Source organism: Zonotrichia leucophrys, chromosome 1 (assembly GCF_028769735.1).
Source record: "Zonotrichia leucophrys gambelii isolate GWCS_2022_RI chromosome 1, RI_Zleu_2.0, whole genome shotgun sequence".
Lineage (NCBI taxonomy): Eukaryota > Metazoa > Chordata > Aves > Passeriformes > Passerellidae > Zonotrichia > Zonotrichia leucophrys.
In genome coordinates this window covers 70,124,208-70,144,824 of record NC_088169.1, presented here as the reverse complement: position 1 = coordinate 70,144,824, position 20,617 = coordinate 70,124,208, and the positions used below count along the sequence as shown (strand labels likewise).

Below are 20,617 nucleotides of genomic sequence, written 5' to 3'. Positions count from 1 at the left end.
TACAATAATATACCATACATTGGCTGAAGGGAGTAATTTGCATACATTTCCCTTTGTAAACTTCAGGACTAGAAATGTATGAACTCAGATTTAGTGCTTGTCCACACAGACCAGTTTAACTGAATATTAAGTTTCAATAAAGTTAAATTCTGAACTGATACTTTGCTGTTAAAGCATGTTCTGTTGCTTTAGCTTTAGCCAAACCTTATTACTAAATGAAATCTAAACCAGAAAGGGTTTACAAAGACTCTTTTTGTTTCCACTGAGTACATGAAAATAAATCACTGCAGCTTTCCTATATATAATAAAAGGTGTGGGTTTTTTCTAGATGACAGATTTGGAGAACAGCACATCTGCTGAGGCTCTGGCCGGCTGGCGACCCCTGTTTTCCACTGGCCTCCTGACTCCCTTCAAACTTTCAAATGCAACCAAGGGGGTGCTTTGGCTTAGAGATTCCTAGTTAGTGGAAAACTGGGGGCCAAAGTGCGCAATGAAGTTGCTATAAAACCTTATCCCAAATAATTAAGTTTAACATTTATACACAGTATGCTTGGAGTAAGAAAAATCACCAACAAAATGACTGAACCTCTCCAACAATTTCCAATCTTCACTTAGAAAAAAACAATGCTTGACAGCCGGACCTGACACCCTAATTGCTCCCCCATTTTTCTCTTCCCCTACTTCCCCTCCTCAAATCCTGAAAAAACAGCAAAATGACAGTTATTCTTTCAGACAAACATTTCCACTTGAAAACATTAAGTGAAGTTTTTCCAAAATTCGTATACATCAACAAACCCTGAAGGCAGATTTAGTGAGAATAGAAGGAGCAAATGTCTGAATGATCTTTAGTTTCTCATTCTGTTTTCCAGAAGCATGTCATCCCTTCCTCATTTTTAAAAAAGTCTTAATCAAAGGACTTGTGTTACTTAAAGTTTGCATGCTCTGCACGGTGCCTAAAAAAATGAGCAACCTTTTTTTGCAAGGTGGTTAATAAAGGCTACCTGGAAGTTTACAGGGTTTCTAGGAAGCCCAATGGAAAACCTTATGGATAACTGTACAACTATTACTACATACGTATCCTAGGAGACCAAAGAGCTTTCACATTTAAGAGCTTATTTCCCAGGCACCCTCTCAATACACATCTCATGCAATTATAAATAATACAAATAGCCATGAGAAAGGAGGACGTTGGTTTAATTTCAGGCAGAAGGTACATAGACCTCTGCTTGTATCTGCATAAATGTTTCATTTTATTTCACTTCTTCTCACATTCTGACTACAAAAATACTCTTTATCTTTGTATTATCTCACGTAATGCATGAAATGTGTATCTAAAACTGAATTTTAAAACTGCACCATAATTTTTTTTAATCTTAAAAAATTCACACACATACATACAAATCACCAGAAAGTGCTTTTGTATTTAGTCAAGTGAAATCTAGATTCCTGACTGCAGCATTTTGCAAAGCACCACCCTGTTAAAAAAACAAAAAACAAAACATACCAGAGAACCACATAATTTAGGAAAAAGCCTAGGAAAAAGAAATTTTTAAAAAATAATCAAAAAGCACAAACCAGCTAATTTAAAAGAGACTCACTTTCCACTTCATGTATGAATAGCCTATGCATTTGAAACAAGCCAAATCAAAAGCATCCCCCTCATTTCTTGTTTGTCATTCTCACCACAGGGTCTAACCTGCAGTTAAGGACTCGGCACCCAGCCTCTGAAGAGGAGCATCCTTAAAATGCCAAGCAGAGCCTTGGAAACACCCCGGTACAATTCCCTGGCAGCCAGAACCCAGGATCTGTTACAAAACCTGCAACACAGAGCATGACAGCCCCTTCCCTTCATCATCCTTTTAGTCTACATTTCTTAGTCTTCCATCCCAGAGGAGGCAACACAGAACACCTGCCAACAGGAAAAGAAGAATATACTGTTGATCTCCTGGAGGAGGGGATATCACCCGGTAACAGGGAGCTCCGAAGAAAAAGGCTGTCGGCATGCTGGTATACACAAATTAATTCACCAATGGGTAATTAAAACAGGACCAGTTCCTCCTAAAGCCACTAAGCAGCTCTCAGGATTTGATTTCCTTAAAGCAGTAAATTAATCACCTATCCTCACACAAACATGAGTGAAGCCCTAACAGCCGTGGCTCAGCAAACACTAACCGGAGCAGGAGCCAGTGTAGAAGAACTGCAGGCACTCTCTCACACCGTGTCCTTTTCGAAACCTAAACTCAACATTAAAATTAACTGCAGGCTAAAATGTTGCCAGCCATTTCTTGTGAATGCATAATGAAACCTTGCTACTCCCCGCAGCACCTCACAGTTTTGCAAGCACACCCCACAGAACACAGGGATGACCTGTGAGGGAATCCTTACAGTAACTCTGTGTGTACAGTGGCTTTACAACACACACGGGACATTTCCAGTCCCTGTCGTTCTATATGCTATAAATATTATGTAAAGCAACAAAATGTTTGCAAGAAAAACAACCAAGTGGATTATGTAACATCCTTCTTTCTTCCACTCCTCTATTTCAGAAAATTTTGCTTTTTTAAAGAAAAAATTTAAAGTGGAATACTGAGACGGTTTTCAAAACTGCATGTACTTTCTGACAAAGTCTCAATTTCCATATATAATTTAGTATCTCAATACTAGAGGTGTACTCAACACAGAAAGTCTGTTTTACACCCTGAAATTGCTTTACTTTTGTCGATTAAAAAAGGAGGGGAAATATTATTATGGTTTTCTTTCAAATTAACTAAGTTTCTGGCTTTTTGAATACTATAAAACCATGCTTATTTGCCGAGCCACAAACTACAACTATCTTCCACAGCAGCTTTTATAAAGTCTAGTAACTCCACTTACAAATTGAATACTTTAGTATTATTTTTCCCTTATATTGGACATAACACAAATTACACACAGGAGAGTCAACAACCAGCTAAATGTAATAACCACCATATCCCTAAAGACTGTCCTCTTCCTTCACTTAGTTCCATGAAGTAGATGAAAAAACCCCTCCAAATCTACAAACAATATGATAAGTGAGCAGTAGAAGAGCATTCTCCAGCAGCAGAGGGTTCAGTTTGAGGTCTCAGTGGATACTTCAGAAGACTTCAGGGTGGCCTTTATAATATCCTCCACTTGAGAAAATATCACGGCAAAGTAAATCATCCCTATGAAAAAGCAACAAATCTGTTTTTCCTGCCTCTTCTTGGCTTGGTGTGGCTTTAAACAAACAGGCTTGGATAAACAGCATAATGAAGAGGACTGATGTCGTTCTGCTTCATGGAAGAGCTGCATGGCCTAGATGAGACATCACCCCTGGTGAGACCATCAGACCAGTTAAATAAATTGTCCAGTCAGAAGTGAGACCCATTCTGCTTCTTATCCATGAGATAAAACCTGTGATGGTATTTCAAAGGCATAGCACTAAAAAAAACTTTTGACCTCTGCTAGAGACATTTCCAACAGCATTAAAATAACAATGTCAATGATACTTCTGCTAGGTTAGCAGTGTTTTCTTTGGGTTTTTACATCTAGTTGTAATGCCTCATTTCAGCTGAAGAACCAACCAACACAAACCAATCCCAGTACTGCGTTCCTCTGTGAGCACACCAGCACTACACCTACATGGGCTCCCTTCAGCACACGTGTCATTGATTAAAGTCATAGCTGGAAATGGCATTTGCTAGGACAGCACGATTTTTACCACGAGGATCTCAGCTGTATGGAACAGCATGGAGAAACACCACACAGCAAAGGAAGGGGGTGTAAGCACAGCCCTTACCCTGCCACACAACAGCTGCTCCCCAACCCAGCACTGCCACCACAAGCCTCCCTCTGCACTCACAAACATCGGCGCTGCTCCTTCTACGGAGGAAAGCAGGAGGACAGCCAAAATCTGCCTGCTCAGCCAACGTGCTGAACAAGAATTCTGGCTGTGAGCCCCAGAACTGATTTCAAAAGACCTGAGTGGCTGAAGGGAGCCTGTTCTCCCGCGTGCTGAACCTGCTCCCTACAACAACGTGGAGTTTAATATACAGACTCTGCAGCTTTAGTAGCGCTTTGCAACATGAAATTTAACATTTTAAGATTTCATTTAAACTAAGGCATGCCACATGACTGCAAAGAGCAGCTGAATAATGAGATCTATGGGAAAGAAAGAAAAAAACCTACCACAAAACCCCATATTATACCAACCTAAAAAAAAAATCATTCACAAAAGAAGAGGTAAACAACTTTTACCCTCATTAAAAAGTTGAGAAATGTGCACACCACCACTAAAATATAATTAATACACAGCCTTCAGGAGAGTCCAAAGGAGCAATTTAATTAACCACCCACTGATTTCATAAATGACAAGAACACACAAAGGTAATGGCACCTTATAATTGAAAATGTCCTGTTTGTTTAGCTGAGCAATTGTGCTGGTCTATGTTGTGCATAAATATGAGGAAACACATTTTCAACTCATGACATTTTAACTTTGTAAGGTGCAACAGAACAACATACTGCCCACGATACAGTCACTGTATACCCCGCTTATTTAATGCCTTTACCCAATAATCTCTAAGTCGCTGACAATCATAAAGGTTTTAACATTTATGAACTTTCCTGATGGGCTTTTTCTACACCCTCTTCAGAAATGTGGAAGAGGTGAGAGGAAAAACAAAAAGAATTTTACTGGGATGCCATTTCAAACAAACTATTGCCTCATTCAGGGACTTGGTTCATATCTGTAGTTCTCCCATTTTTGTACAAAGAGACCCTCTGTGAACCCCATGAAATATTTCTGCTGATGATCTTCTAAAATCATTTTCTCATTTTCGTTCTTCTCTTTCACATGAAGAAAGTTTCCGTTCAGCTACTACATTCTTTGTAAAGGAAAAAGAGAAGCAGCTCTTACCAAAGTAGGAAAAGAACACAGAGAAACATGTGAAAGGCTCTTCCCTGGTTTTTTCATTGAACTTTTCAGGGATAAAGTTGGAATTAATATTCCTTTTCACATTCACAAAACTCAAAATGCCTTTGTGCTGCTACATTAAAACCATCAAAGTCTATTTGACTGAACATGAAACAGAGCAACATCTGAATTTATGAGCTGTTCATCTCCCTATCTAATGGACACACTTAGAAGCATTCAAAAGAGATGTGGAGAAATGGGAGAAGGCCCAGAGAGGGGAAAGATGATCAAAGGAGTGCAAAGTCTGCCATATGAGGAGAGGCTGAGAGAACTGGGTTTGTTCAGCCTTGAGGAAAGGCTTACGGGAGACTTTATCAACATGTTCCAGTATTTAGAGGGTAGCTAGAAAGCTGGAGACTCCTATTCTACAAGGAGTCACATGAGGAAAATAGGAGGGCTTATGGGTACAATCTCTGTGAAGATTCTGATTGGACAAAAAAGGAATGTTTTTCACAATGAGAACAATCAGCCCTTGGAATAATGTCCCCAGGGACATGATGGATTCCCAAATGCTGGACACTTTCAAAAAGCATCTGGAGAAGGTGTTGCACCATCTTGTCTAGCCTGTGCTTTTGTCAAGAAATGTTGGACGAGATGATCCTTGAGGTCCCTTCCACCCTGGTATTTTCCGATTTTATGACTTATACTTGCTTTGGGGCATGCATAATTTAAAATAACAGACTGAAAAGATTCTTCAGGCATAGAAGTCTCCATGGCGAAGCTGACTTGCCAGATTTTTAAAAGGCTGTCCCCTAAAGCATTCAACAACATACCATGCAATGATCCTGAGCAGCCCAACACCACCCCAGCAGCAGGGTGTACAAGGATGGATGTCTTGCACATCAGTCTCAGATCTCCCATCCCACCTGTCTGCTTTATCAGCCACCATGCAATGACATCAATGACTTTACATAACATTGTCTCCCTGCCCATCCAATACAGAAAAAGCATTTGTCAACAGAAATTGCAACATTAAATGTTGATCCAATTAGCATCACTGAACAATGGAACTACCCGAAGTGATTAGTTCATGTGTACACATTAAATACACACTTTGCAATTCTGGATCCAAGAGTGAAATCTTTACATAGTAGTATTAGCTGGTCATGTTGATTGTTCCTGGGTTTCCCATCATTAGGTATTTATGATATTTACTCAGTCTGTAGCAAACTGTTATCAGCCACATCTAACTGGATTAGCTGCCCATCAGTGATGCCACCAGATACATAAATGTCTTTTTAAAATTATGAAAGTTTCCATTACATTTTATGCACTATGGTTTATTTACCAATCAGATGAGGAAAGAAGAGTTCTTAAATAAATACCATGAAGCATCCTCTAATATTTTTTCTAAACTTTTATCTTTTTAAAGTCCTTCCAGCTTTCATGTGTTAACTGAAGACATTCACATCAGAAACTGGCAGGTCCCAGGTACTGCCCCATACCCCAGCACAGCACCTTTGGGTTCTTGTTACTACTCCTTTTGGTCCTCAAAGGACTTCAGGGCACATTACTACAGGATTAAGCACAACAGTGTTTTCCAATGGTTAATCATGATAACTGCTACATGTTTCCAGGATGCATTCACCCTCTGAAAATGGTTTAGATTTTCTGCTTCTAAATGTTATAAAAATATACTGCTTAAATTCTAATACATCGTTCAACTGCCTGCAGCTTCCAAAACAATCTGGACTGCTCAAACGGAGTTGTTTCTAATGTTTACTACTGAAATGAACTTTATCAAAAATAATTACCTTTGTCCATGCCACCAGCATATTTTAAAAGAAAATCATGCTCCACAAGTCTCTGAAAGAACTCCATTTACCTATCATATTTCTCCCTAACAACTGCACTCAAAGTTTCTCCAGTGGTCTTGCCTGCAGTAAGAGCCCACCCATAGTACACAGATTCCATGTGCTAAGTTAACAAAGTAAGAAGCATTAGGAAAGGGACTGACCACGGCTAGAAAACACCTTAACCAGACAACACTTGTTACAAGTGCTGCGCTCCACTGGGGAAAGCTCTCAAAGATAAGCAGTGTTTTGTTAACTCACCAAACGTCACCTGGGATGCAGAACAGATGGGAATTAATAGGGAGTCCTCACTAGCACAGAACAACTCTTAATTTTTCACAAAATATCAGAACTTCCCATTGCAGCAAGCAGAAATACCAGATCTTGAAGGCTACCTTCCTCAAAACCTTCCTGTAGGAATTCCTGTACTGCCTCTTCCTTTTTAAGTGGGTTAAATGCTGCCTATTTGCCCCCTACTGTTAGGAAGATTATTTTTTCCTTTATAACAGCATTCTCCCAAGTTCTCTCGTACACAAGTTTGAAGAGAGAGCCAAGGTTGTTGGCAGCTTGTTTATGAAACTGGCCCTCACTATTTCCTCAGTCAGCCCAGAAGGACAGACAGTAGATCTCAGTCCTCCCTCCTGAGGTGATCCCTCAGCCTACTTCTATGGGATATGGGATGGGTGCAAGGAAATAACTTAAGTGATCAAAATACACACAGAAAAATAATTAATTTTAAGTATTACATGAGAGATATAAGTAGTCTATTAATTGCATCTTCTAGATTAATTTCTAATTCCATCAGGTCATGGCACAGTGAAGTAATTTAAATCAAGGGATTTAACAGCATTTTGAATTAGTTTAATAATGCTAAACCTTACTGTATATATTCAAGTATTTAACTCACAAGAGCTGCTTTTTTTTTTACCATTCTGTAGTATTAGTTTAAAAATCAAATGGATTTCATTACCCTTCCTGGTAGAGAACATTATTTAAATTTTACAAGAATAATGAAAATAAACAATGCCATTTCACATTTAAACACAACTTAAACCTTTAAACTTAGAAGAGCTCAATTAAACAAATCATATTGCTTATTATTACAAAATTAATTCTTCTGGTGCAGCAATATTGCCTTTTTCCCATCTGTCCCCACTGCCACCAAAGGCTTGTTCAATTTCTACCACTGAACAGCCCTTCCATTTGCTGGTATTCCACCACAGCACATAATTCTGAAAGCAGACGAGTCTTGCCTTGAGCTTGGATCATTGCTCCCAAAAATCTCATCCTTACAAAATTTCTTTTGTGTTCTCAAAACAAGAATAAGTAGAAAATAAAGTATTGTCCAGCGTGGTTTTTCAGTTTCTCTGCACACCAGCAGTGTGACTGCCTCCACATCAGCAGGCCTGCTCAGCACGGGGCTGGCTCTCGCTCAGCCCACGCAGATTCCTCAACCCAGCAGCTCAGACAGCACTCGCTATGTTTTAGCACGTACCTGCTGCTGACTGCTTCCACTTGCACTGGCTTTCCCATGGCTTCTGGCTGTACCAGCAACCCTCAGGGTGCCTTTCACTAGCTCCATCTCATTTCACATTTCCAGAGAACAGAAGAACACAGGGCTCAGCTCAGATAACTTGTAGCTCACAAATCCAGATCTTATGCCATCTCCCTACGCCTCTACTAGCATCACAGCTGAAGGGTTATTTTTAAAATGTCTTATGTATGTACATTACCTGGTTTTAGTAAAACAGAAAATAGAAAATTCTACTCCAAGAAAAATACACGGACTATCTGCTGTAAAACTGTCTGGGCAAACAATTTTAAAATTCCTTAAGGACATCAAATGTCCTTAAACTCAATTTTTGGAATTGAGGAGGATCCACTCTACTGTTACATATTCTAAGTAGTTTCTTACAGAAGAATTACATTAAGAGTTGAGGAAAAAATTCAGTTATGTCCATGCCAAGGCCTGTATTCCCTTTTTATAAACTCAAGGATTTCTAAATACACATAAATATCTTAAATAAATAAATAAAACACAGGAAAATTGTTCTTCCAGAATCACTTTGCAGCGTAACTAGAACAGTACTTTTCCTTTATTGCATTGTTATGTTCTGGTACTAACCCAAAAGTTCACACCGTTTTCATTTCTTTATTGCCAATAGCCATCTAGGAAACGCTGCCATCAATAGTAAATCTACATGAAGTCACACTCCTCTGGTGCATTTTGTGAATAGCAATCAGTTCATAACACAATCCTGTTTGGTTTAAATTCAGTTTATTCTTCAATTACTCTGCTAGCCCAACTTTAATTTATTATATTTTCTGGTACATTTGATTTTGAATATTATGACATCCTGGCTCATGCCATTAGAGAGGAAACATAAAATGGTGAGGATGTCTAGGGACAGCTGAGAGTAAGGTAGCAACAGCCTGGAAAATTAACAATACTGCTGTCTGTGCTCAGCTAGACTGTTCCTGCATTAGCACTAAAGAAAATATTTCTCTAATACAGACATGTCATCCAGGAATAGCCTCAGGGGCACCATAAAATCCCAGCCAGCACAACAGGCAGCTGGGCTGGTTGGGTGGGCAGACAGCAGCCCCTGAGCCCACTGGGGCAGCTCAGCTGCAGAAACGAAATGCTGGCCCTGCTGCTGCTGCTTGGAGCTCACCAAAGAAAGAAAGAAACCCAGACGGTTCTAAATGCCATCAATACTATATACATTGATTTTTGGGTGGGCTTTTTTTAGCCTTGCCCTGTCTCGGTCCTAGCTAAAAGCATTTCTTTCTCCCAGCACCCAAGGTGAAATGAGAGGCAGCAGCCAGAAGTCTGCTCAGAGGACCTTTCCTGAGAAGCTGGGCAGAAGTGAGGGCTTCACCTTCCCCTCCAGCTCGGTGACCGACTGCATTAACCTTCAGGGCACGCTGCCAGCCCCACCTGCTTACTCAGGCCTTTGCCAGCAAGGGAAGCTCTCACTGCACTGCTTTGTCCTTCGAAGATGCATTCTTTTTCGCTTACTTCTTACTCCTGCCTAACATTTGGAGTTGGAACTCCTGAATTCAGAAAATGGAGGGGCAGTCCTGAAGGGGAAATATCAGACTCCTGTATTGATATCTGACCTTTTTTCCTACAACAGATTCTGACAACCTCAAACATGAAAAATGCTTATGTTTCTGCACAGCTTGCTCTATCCCAAGAAATTCCACACTGGGTTTTGAATGCATTTTGAAAACATGTATTTCCCTTCTTTTGTCTGTTGTTCTAAAAGCCTGAAAAACAGCTTACCAAAACAACATGCAAGAGTGAATGCTTTACAGGGGAACCCAGGCAGGCCCATAAGGAACTGCCAGCATTGGAAAGAAGCTGTGGTGAGGGAAATCTGGCTGGACCCAAATGCTCACTCAGTACTTGTCCTCCAGAAACAAATCGAGCAGACCTATTTTCCCCTAAAGGATAATACAGTTTTCAGCTGTCTCTAAGCTGTCTTGTAGCTCAGGCAGTATTTCCAGCTCCTTCTAAACCTCACAGGCAATAAGGATTTTACTAATGATGAAGTTGCAGCAACTGTTGCATTAAAAAAATTATGTCAAAAATTACATGTAAACGATGCCTACAATTACATGGAGGTAATTTAGAAAACTAAGAAGTGCCATGCTTTAGCTTATCCACTGCCTTTCAGTTTTCCCTCACTGCCATGTTTTAGCTTATCCACTGCCTTTCAGTTTTCCCTCACTTCTCCTGAACCTCTGTCGTAACTCAGTTGCTGGTTTCTGTTCTAAAGCTTTTTCCCCCGCAACTCAATCCCACACAAAGGACAGACACAAAAGGGAGGGGCATAAAGGATGCTTAAGCACACTTCCACTGCTAAGTTACTTGATTTCACACTTAGGAAACCCCAGTGAAAGACAGTTACTGGTGCATGAGAAATAGGGAGTACAGTTACAGCTTGTGAAGCCTGATGGAGCCAGAGCAAATTAAATCAGGCCATATTTAGGTGGGATGAAGAGGGACAGAGGGGGGCTCTGCACTCCTGTTAAGGGCTATCACATGCCCCAGTGTAATACAACATTACCACCGTGATGAGAAAGAAAAGCTCCTCTCATTTTGGTGTGTTGGTACCAGGAAAACACGCCACCCAAGTTCTCCAGAAGCAATGACAACTCTGGCTGTAACCATTTTCTCTTCTCAATCTGTGCACTCATAAGTCACCTGCCTATGCTTACCCTGCAAATCAATGCACACGCTCCAGTGTGCACCTGCTCTCATTACCCTGTGTTGGAAACAAATCGTGAATTGAGACTTGATTTCACTTCCCAGCAGGCAGAGTAATCATCAATAATTGATGTCAGTTGGTTTCATTTGGGGCACTGCCTTGGGTGTGCAACGGAGAGTTTTGGTATGCACCAAGGAAAGGAGGATTTGTACATAAAATGATTTGATAATCTGAAAAAATCCCTCAGTAAACAAAGGAAATTTACAGATAATCGTATTAAAGATTAGAGTTGTTTTAAAACAATGCAGAATGTATTCGAGAACATCTGGGGAAAAAGATGGTACTACTAAAAGCAAAATCTTTCGGGAAAATGCCACCCCTCAAACAGGGAACAGTAATTAATTCATTATTAAATCCTAATCCTTGTCAATTTGTGTTAAATCAGAGCACTTTTTCTAATAAAGACTGTTATCACTATACTTAATGCAATTTCATAGATAAATACATAAATATATTTACATACAGTTTTAACTCTGATTAAATGACTGCTTGATTATTTCACTTATTAATTGCTTCCAATTTGTTTCAAATTTGGGAAGCAGGATAATTTTATGTCAAAAAACTAACTTTAATATTAAAAAGGACAGAACAAACTGTAGACTAAGAAAAATATATCATGATAGCAAAAGCAATTTGGTGTCTTTCCTTTCATGTTTACTCATCAGCTGGAAAATTAAGAAAATAACTCCTTTTATCTTACAAAGGTTACTCTTTTTCCATCACCCATTTACTGTGTTCTGAAGTTTTGATGTGGCAATTTATATGAAAATTCCCACAAAGAAACCCATAAACTGTTCCTGACATTTTCTATAATCAGTGTTGACAATTAACCGTACTGCTCTCCTATTTAAACAGTGCATGATTGAAGTTCCTCACTGCTGTAACTACTGACAGCATCAGAAGACTATTTACTTCACAACTAAAAAGTAAAAACTACAGAATTGAACAATAATTAAATTGGTAAAAACATCCTATATCATATTCCTATAATGTCTTTCACTAATGTCATGGCTTTGCATGCATCAATAATTTGTATTTCTTTTCCATTCTTCCATAAAAATTCTTAATGTTAGAGCTAAATCTGGCAGGATTTCTAAGATCTGAAAAGAAAGAAAGAAAAGAGAAAGCACAGTTCTTTCCCTTGTTATGCTGTTTTACTTCTTCACATACAGAAATTAATTTTATATATATACACCTGCACGTAAAGTTCAATGACAAGCAGAATGTTAACCAGATCTGCACAAGCAGCGATTAGATTGAGCCTTAGCAAAGAAAGCCCACCAGGGATGCTCTGTTGTAACCTTATCATCATAACTGTGCTGAATTCAGTGGCTTCCTTGGGAGCAGAAGCAAAAGGACTCTCATGCCCATAAAGAGCCCTATGGAGTCGCTGCTGTGGATTCAGTTGTACGGTCAAGCTACAGGGATGACAAAATAGCACTCTACATGTGACACATCACCTGAAAAATTATATATGCAGGATAGCAATTGCTCCTAACACACATGGATGCATTGTAGTGAAGTCCCTTCTCTCCTGCCTATCAACTTAACCTGCTTAGCAGGTTTTTGGGTATGGACAGACTCACCTATAGGAACACTTTAGAACAAAACATGCTCTTTATCCTCAAAGTCAGTATCAGTCAAAACATAACTCTCTCCTCTTTGACAATCTGAGGCAAAAATAAAAATCTCAGCGCATGCTGACATTACTGTCTGAAATAAGTTGCCTTCACTGAATTTGAAGCTTACTTAAAGGCTTCACCTGTTGTGAAATTGACAACAGTTTCACAACAGTAGAAGACAAAGAAGCAAGTCAAGCTGTACCCAAGATTTCCTAGTCAAGTATCTTCAACTTCGTAACAGCACAACACTTCAGAACATTTCCTGGCTTCACAGCTTTCCAAACTTTTCAAAATACGAGTTAGCAAAGCATTACACTTCTACAGCGTTTCTCTGGTCAATGGCACACATCCCTTACTGCAGAAGAAAGGACTGTTAACAGTTTTCATTTCACACTCCAGTAACCCAAAATCTTGTGTTACCACTCACTTTAGTGTTAATTTTCCCACAGATTCTCTTTTTCTGCTTACACGGCAAGACAGCTCAGGTCAAGTGCTCAGACAAGCCGTGCTGCTGATTCTCCTTTTTACCACCACTGAATCACCTTCACTTTCGCCTCACCGCAAAGTTATTTTCCCTGCAAAAAAGCAGTAGAGCCACATTCAATAGAAAGTCAGCAGCTACAGTCAAAATGGATTTCAAAGTGGGGAAAAAAGGCCTCCTCACAACTAAATCCTTAGAGATTTTTTATGCAGGATCATTCCAACACTGTATAAATACACTACGACAGGTATATTTGCTGCTGTGCATGTGGCGAAGTCCAATTCAGTTCCTGTCCCTTCCAGCTACAGAATACAAAAGTATCAGTGCTGAACAGACATGCTGAGCAAACCCCCTGATAGCAGGAATGAAGAGTAGTTACTTTGCCAGACAAAGTAGAAAGATACCTTTTTTATTGGTGATTTCAAAAAAAGAAACATTTGGGAGCCGTCACGGAATTCTTATGAAGCTTTCTTACGTGTATGTACAGACCTAACTTATACACAGTTTTAAGACATTTGCATGAAATGCATGGCAGATCCACAAGTATTTTTAGCCTAATCAAATCTGAATGAGTCTAGCCTTACCTTTAGTGTCTAAAAGGGACTAAAATAGTTAGAAAGCAAACCCAAAATCTGAAGGCATTCAATACTGTTTTAATACTAGGCAGGAAACCCTGTGAATTTTAAACCTTCAATTTTCATTTGAAGCAGAAATGACAGTTTAACAATAGACTAATTGTAAAAATAGACCAGGAATTGACTGGTACTAATTTTTAATTAACATAAAGGCAGGAACTGGGTGAGCCTTCATTAGCTTCTGTCAATAACACTAAAAGGCTGAGAAAACTGCTCTAGAACAAACAAGACTTAAAAACAGGAAAAAGAGGCCAGACATTAGGAAACCCTCATCAACCTGCTCCGGAAAAAGCTTGACTGAAAATGTTTTTCAAGAAGTTTAAAAAACAAGTTACTTCAGTTCAGAGTTGGGGCAGCCCCTGGGTGCACATGCACTGTGCCAAGGGTACTCAGAACTGTTTGATCAGGACAGGGTTCATGGCAAACTCTCCAACATGATCAGAATGCTTACCCAACACATCAGAATCTATATGGCCTTGTGATGCATTGACCAGCTTTCACTCACAGTTAATTCATTCTGGTTATAAACAAGTGTTAAACAACTCAATTTTTAAAAAAGCAACTTGAGAGAAAATGACATGGGCCAGAGCAGCAATAGATCAATTAAGAAGAGGGAAGAAGACAAAGAAAGGTGGGCCATTGGTAAATAAATGCATGAACTTGGAATAAACAATAAAGAATCCTCCTCTGCATGAACCAGCGATAGTGGTAACTGGTTTGGGGATTTTCTGTAACTTTTAACCTCCAAACATGTAGAGGCAACTTAATAAGATGCATACTTAAGTATTTAATCTATCACAGATATTCAGTGCACTATCCATGAGGCACATGCAGACTTTAACGTCTCCAGCTTGCTCCTTGAAATGTGACTTGCTCTAGATGGAGGCTACTTGGCCCTAGGATGGACTTTGAACGTGCTGCTCTATGCAGGCTGGTACTGACAGCACTGGAAGAACCAGTTGTGTTGAAGTCAGAATGTGGTCAGTTTAAGAGCCTTGCAGGGCTTATTGGCTTTCTTCTTGGCATTTTGGTTTTGCTGGTCAGTTAGAGGAATTATTTGGATGACATGGCCACAGCCACAGAAACCCCCACCACAGGCTCCATTCTACTGCCACTATGACATAGCTCATTTCATGGAGGGACTACGAGGTCTGTAGACAAAAGCGCTTTCACTTCATGACAAAGTAAAGTGCACCAACAAAGGTGGCTCACTGATACCAGCCAAGCTTTTTTTGTTTGCTTTTTGAAATTAAGATCTTGTTTGGGAATGCCTACCAAAACTCAATGTCCAGAAAAACACAACACCTGGATTCTGCAACATTGCTGTGTATCACAATAGAAGCCTCCTGGGTTGGTCCTTTCAAAGCCTTTCAGAGCAAACATAACATTCCTGCGGCAGAACACAACAGTTTGTCCTAGCACAAGACAGCAACCACAGAAAATCACTTTCCACAAACTGATTTTGGTACACAAGTCAGCCTCCATCAGCTTTGGTTGCATTTCAATTTTCTTCTGTTGTGCCAAAAAAACCCTGCTGTATCAGCTTTCTTCTTCCTATCTATGAGCTCTGAAACAAGGATTAGCACCAATCTGAAGAACAAAGAAGGCCACAGGAAGGTAAGAGCTTAAAATCCCCCATCACAGGTATTCTTTGGTCTTTTGAGGTCACAGTTTTTGACAATGATACTGCAGTAAGAGAGGGCTGTCTGTGGCAGAGAGCTCAGATTCAAGCAAAAATTGCATGTGAAGAACATAAAAATCTACACAACGAGTACAGCTGCAAGAGTCAATAAAAATGTCAGCATTCAAGAACACTGACTTGAACCCAATAATAAACTGTGCCTTCTCCCAATTGTCTTCTAAAGAGCCAGCCCCTGGGAACATACAACACAGGCGTGCTGACATGTTCCACTGGGCTTGTGCAACCTCTTTGGAGAAGGTCATGGGAACACGCAGCAGTAGTGTGATCTTGGGGGCTGGGGAACACAGCCTGTATTGCACTTCAAAATCACTCCCACTGCAAGGAATGTACAAAGCAGAAGCAGGAAGCATGTAGCTCATTTTTCCCCACTGTGCAGAATAATATCTGACACCACTATACCACTCCAGGCAACACAACCCAAAGGTCCTGGTTTGTCTTTCTGCAACTACTGGGTGCCTCCCTTTGCCCAGACACTTATGGGTTCTCCTTTAACATGGACCACTTTCCATTGTGCTTTATTGCTAGAAAAAGGAAGAGTAGTCATAGTTCCTTCTGCTTCGTTGTCTAGAACTACTTATTACTACCATTTACACCATTTTAAAACTGGATTAGTTCATATATTGGATATACTACTTAAGCAAATTGCATTTTGTTCTACAAACAAGGGTTCTTCTGAAAAACTTTGTATAGTCCATGAAAAGTGGTTAAATGTGTCAAATCTTTCCAATTAAATGCAAAAACACTTCCTCTTCCAAATGACAGAAGAGCCAACAAAAAGAGGCGCTATATTGAATCTTGTTCTCACCAACAAAGAGGGTCTGGTACAGAATGCGAAACTAGTGGGGAGCCTTGGCCGCAGTGACATTGGAATGTGGCATTTGAGGACCTTAAGGCAGTGAGCAGGGAGCACAGCAGGGTCAGCACCCTGGGCTCCAGAAAAGCAGACTGGCCTCTCCACGGATCTGCTTGGTTGAGCATCATGGGATAATGTCCTCAAGGGAAGAGGAGCCCAAAAAAGCTGGTTAATAGTCAAAGATCACTTCCTTCAAAAGGAGGCTTTGAGGAACCTGGTCTAGTGGCAGGTGTTCCTTCCTAGGGAGACTGAAACTACATGATCTGTAAGGTCCCCTTCTACTCAAACCATTCTGTGATGACTCAATGATTCCTCTCTGTGGAACAAAAGAAAAACAGCCAGGCAAAATAGAACATCTATCACTCCAGCCCAAAGTGTACCAACTCCTCCTGGGTAAAATTACCTTCCATATAACATTGATCTGACTCATTTATAATCTAATAATTACTTTCCTACCCTATTTAATCTGGTTTATTGTTATGACAGTAAGAAAATTCTAGACATTCTTAACAACGTGCCCCAACTCCAGAGCAATATCAACTTGCTTACTTGAAGCAAAAATGAGACTGCAAATATTGAGCTACGTTACCCCAAGTTTCCATGTCAAAAATAGTACCCACTATTTGAATGGAAAAAATGCAAAACAATTTGAAATCTTGTATGCTCACAAGTTATCTGACTTTATATCAAACAGCTGCACACTTTGGCTTTTGTGTTCACCACCTAACACAGAGCTCAGCAGGAGAGACTCTGCAAGAGATTCCACTAGTGCTCCAGCCCACAAATTACTTACTAAACTGACATCAGCTGAAATAACTCTCTATGGGAACATAAAGGACTGACATCTCTGGTACCACCAAAGTGCTTCAGAAGGAAAAGGCACGTCTGTAGTGCTGCAGAGCACATTGCAAGGATGAAGCCAGCTCGGGTACAGCACTGATATGCCCTGTAACACAACAGCAGGGCTGGGGGCATCTCCACACATGCCAAGGGGCAGCCCAGTCCCATCAGCCACCTACACTGTCTCATGCTGGATACAGAGCAGGCAGTGTGAAAACACACGACAGCTTCAGCCCATGAATTTTGCTAACATAAATCTCAACCTCAAAAACATTTACATGTAGGCTTATCATTAAGCCTAAGAACAGACCCTGTCATTCCAAAAGAAATACCTGGATGTTTAAAATTAGGCATATGAAAGCACAAATATCTACAGAATTAGAACCAAAAAAATCCACTCCACAATGTTATTAATTTTTATTGCTCCATAGAAATCTAGACCTATCAATTATATAACTTAATATTAACACTTAAAAGCATTTTCTTCTTCAAAAGGCACTACAATTTCTGAAGGACAAACTCCACTGATCTAATAAAGCAATTAAACAGCATGCAATTCAATGGTGTCACATGAAAAATGCTTTTGCCAATGAAATCAACAAAGAATTTTCAAATATCAGAGACAAGCCACTGGCATGTCAAACAGGCAACCAGCTTCCCCTGGTGCCTTTTACATCAGGGAGCATTTTAACACCAAATGAATGATGTTTTCTTATTAGTTACAGCTGTCCATGTCTAGTAGCTCTTTAAACAAGCAACATTTTGCTGATGCAAGGCAATAATTTATATTAATTATCTAGTACACATTACGTCTTTACACATTTCACTTTGATATTGTTGGTATAACTTCTTCCCAGTTGCTTTCAAATATGTTAACATTTTTTAGAAGTACAGAAAAAGGAGATGAAAGAAGAGGAGGATATTTTGGCATATTTGCAGATACAGAGTTTCAACTAGTAGCTAACAAACTTCTGCTGTTTTTTAGTAATGCAGGCCCATAAATATATACCAAAACTGAGACCACTCAGTATGGGTAAAGGCTTACAAAAAAAGAAACTTTCACTGAGGTAATCAGTGCTTCCGTGGGAGCGCACAACAAACAAATGCCAAATGTTGCAATGTCAAAGCCACCGTTTATGGCAGGACAGGTTTTAGTAAGCTTATTTTTTAACCTGTCTCAAGAGAACAGTATTTTTCTACCCAATCACAGGCTTACATTCCTCCTGCAAAGTTTTGTCCCTAAAGTGTCACATTTTTTGTTGTTTTGGTAACAGAAAATTCAGGTGCAGTGTTAAGAAAAGATACTACCTTTGCAAATCTCAGACCCGAGTCCAAGGCCCTGGGCTCCCTCTTGCTGAAGTCACCAAGCAAAGTTAAGGGTGAGTACAGACAAATTCAGCACTGAAAACTCATGGGAAAATTATGAGTTTTAATATCCATACATTTTAGAATTGCAACAGTACATGTACTTTAAAACGTGTTACAACCTTTATTTATTTAAAAAAATCTACTTGGGCACAATAGTGTTCTTTGCAGCCTGCTGACTCTGGAGTTAGTAATTTTATATTGTACTGTGTTCAGGGGAGAGGATTTCTTACTCAGTGATGTGACAATTAGAAAAAAAAGAGTAATTAAAAAGGACTCCTATTAGGTCTTACCGTTCTAGCAAGTACACTGATATAACTTGTTTCCATTTTGAGGAAATTTGTTTTAATAAACTCGGGGCAGCATATGGTACTAACATGTTTATTTTCCAAGTGGTAGGGACACTAACCAAAACCATCTGATGTTTCTTCCTAAGCCTCCTTGATCTGCTGCTGGATTGCAGCTTAGAATAAAGCATTACAAAGCCAGAAGAAGAGGGTAGAGGAATAAAAAAATAAAATCAGGAATTCAAAGCATTTATTTAATGAGAGTGTAGCTCAGACCAGTTCCTATTTTGAACAGAAGCTCAAAAGTATTTATGATTGGAAATTTATTTCCAGAGACTATTAAATGTAGTCCAAAACTAATCCTTCACAGACATTTTTTACTCCGCACACAAACAAAACCCAAACCCCTAAATCACGTAATTAAAAGAGGAATTAAAGGAAGCTCAGAAGTACTTAATAGATTTCTAGAGAAGTAAGCAATCAGCACTATGCATTATGAACACGGTAAGAAAAGTCACCAGAGACTACCAGATTGAGCCCTGCCAGAGCTCCAGGAACGGCTTTCTCCGTGAGCTGACCAAGTACGATTCCGTCAAGTGCAATGATAAATTCTAAAGTACGCCGTGTTAGGAGTATAAAAGGCTAAAAGTTTTCTAACCACATTTCAGCGCTAAGAGCTAACAATTGATGGGAGAAACCAGAGAGCGTGGCTCAGAGCTCCGAGGGCTAGACTGAACGTTTGGAAATAGCTGCGAACCACACGGGCTCCAGCGGCATTTCGCAGGCAGCCCCGAGTTCCTCTGGCGCAGCTGTAAAACACACAACCTGAAACCCGCTCCTGCAGCAGGGGTTCGCTCGCAGCTGTTCCTCTGCCTCCCCCGCACGCAGTAATTTGATTCCTTGCCAGAAAAGAGCTTCTTTAATGAAGCCACACGAGAGCAGCATAGGTGCATCGGGGGACCCAGAACCAGGCGCTTTCCGTGTGGGTCTCCAGCAGCTGAGCCCACAGCTCAGCCTCGCAGAGCCGCGCTGCAGGGGCAGGCGCCGCCGAGCTCAGCCCCGCCGCCGAGCCGGGGGCTCCAGGGCGGGGACGCTGCTCCCGGGCTCCCGCCTCAGCCCCGCACGGCGGCTCCGGGGCCCGGCCCCGCTCCCGTACTTGTTGCCCGCGCAGAGCGGCTCGCCCGGCGCCGCCGCCCCCGCGGGGACCCCGCGCCGCTGCCACCGAGGGAGGCTGAGCCGCCCGCACGGCGCGGGGCAGGGAAGTTACTCACCGCGCCGGCTCCGCGCAGCGCTCTCCTCCTCAGCCGCGCCGGCTGCGCCCGCCCCGCCTTAAGAGAAGCAAACTCCGGGCAGCAGCACTTGGAGAACGTGTCTCGCCGGGCCGGGCCGAGCCGGTGCTCCCGCCTCCGCCCCCCGCCGCGGGCAGCGGCGCGGCCCAAGTGACAGCGGCGCTCCGCCACTCCGGCGGCGGCCCCGGGCGCGGGGCCGGGCGAACCGCAGCCTATGGCAGCGGGGCCGGGGCGGGACGCGGCGGAGCCCCGGGCCGGGGTGTCCCCGCCGCTCGCCTGATCGGCTGCGCGGAGCCCGGAGCGGTGGGGAGCGCGGGCGGGGCTGGCGCGGAGGAGGGGCCGGGTGGGGCGCTGCTCGCCCGGGACTGCCCGCGGACCTGTCCCCGCCTGCCCGAGACCTGCGGCCGTGCCCGAGGAACAAACCCCGGGCGGCTCCGTGACTAAGAGCCCCAGCGGCGCTCCCACCCTCCTGGCACTCAGTCACCGCCCCGCGCCTGC

General features: G+C 41.5%; 1 protein-coding gene across 2 annotated transcripts in view; it reads right to left on the bottom strand.

Moving 5' to 3' along the window:
- Window positions 1-20,368, bottom strand: part of LNX2 (ligand of numb-protein X 2) — a 59,690-nt gene extending 39,322 nt beyond the window's left edge. For both annotated transcript variants that reach the window (XM_064716843.1, XM_064716833.1), the window contains exon 1: window positions 20,102-20,368. The gene's annotated coding sequence lies outside the window, so the exon portion shown is untranslated. The remainder of the gene's footprint in view (window positions 1-20,101) is intronic.
- Window positions 20,369-20,617: the final 249 nt, after the last annotated feature.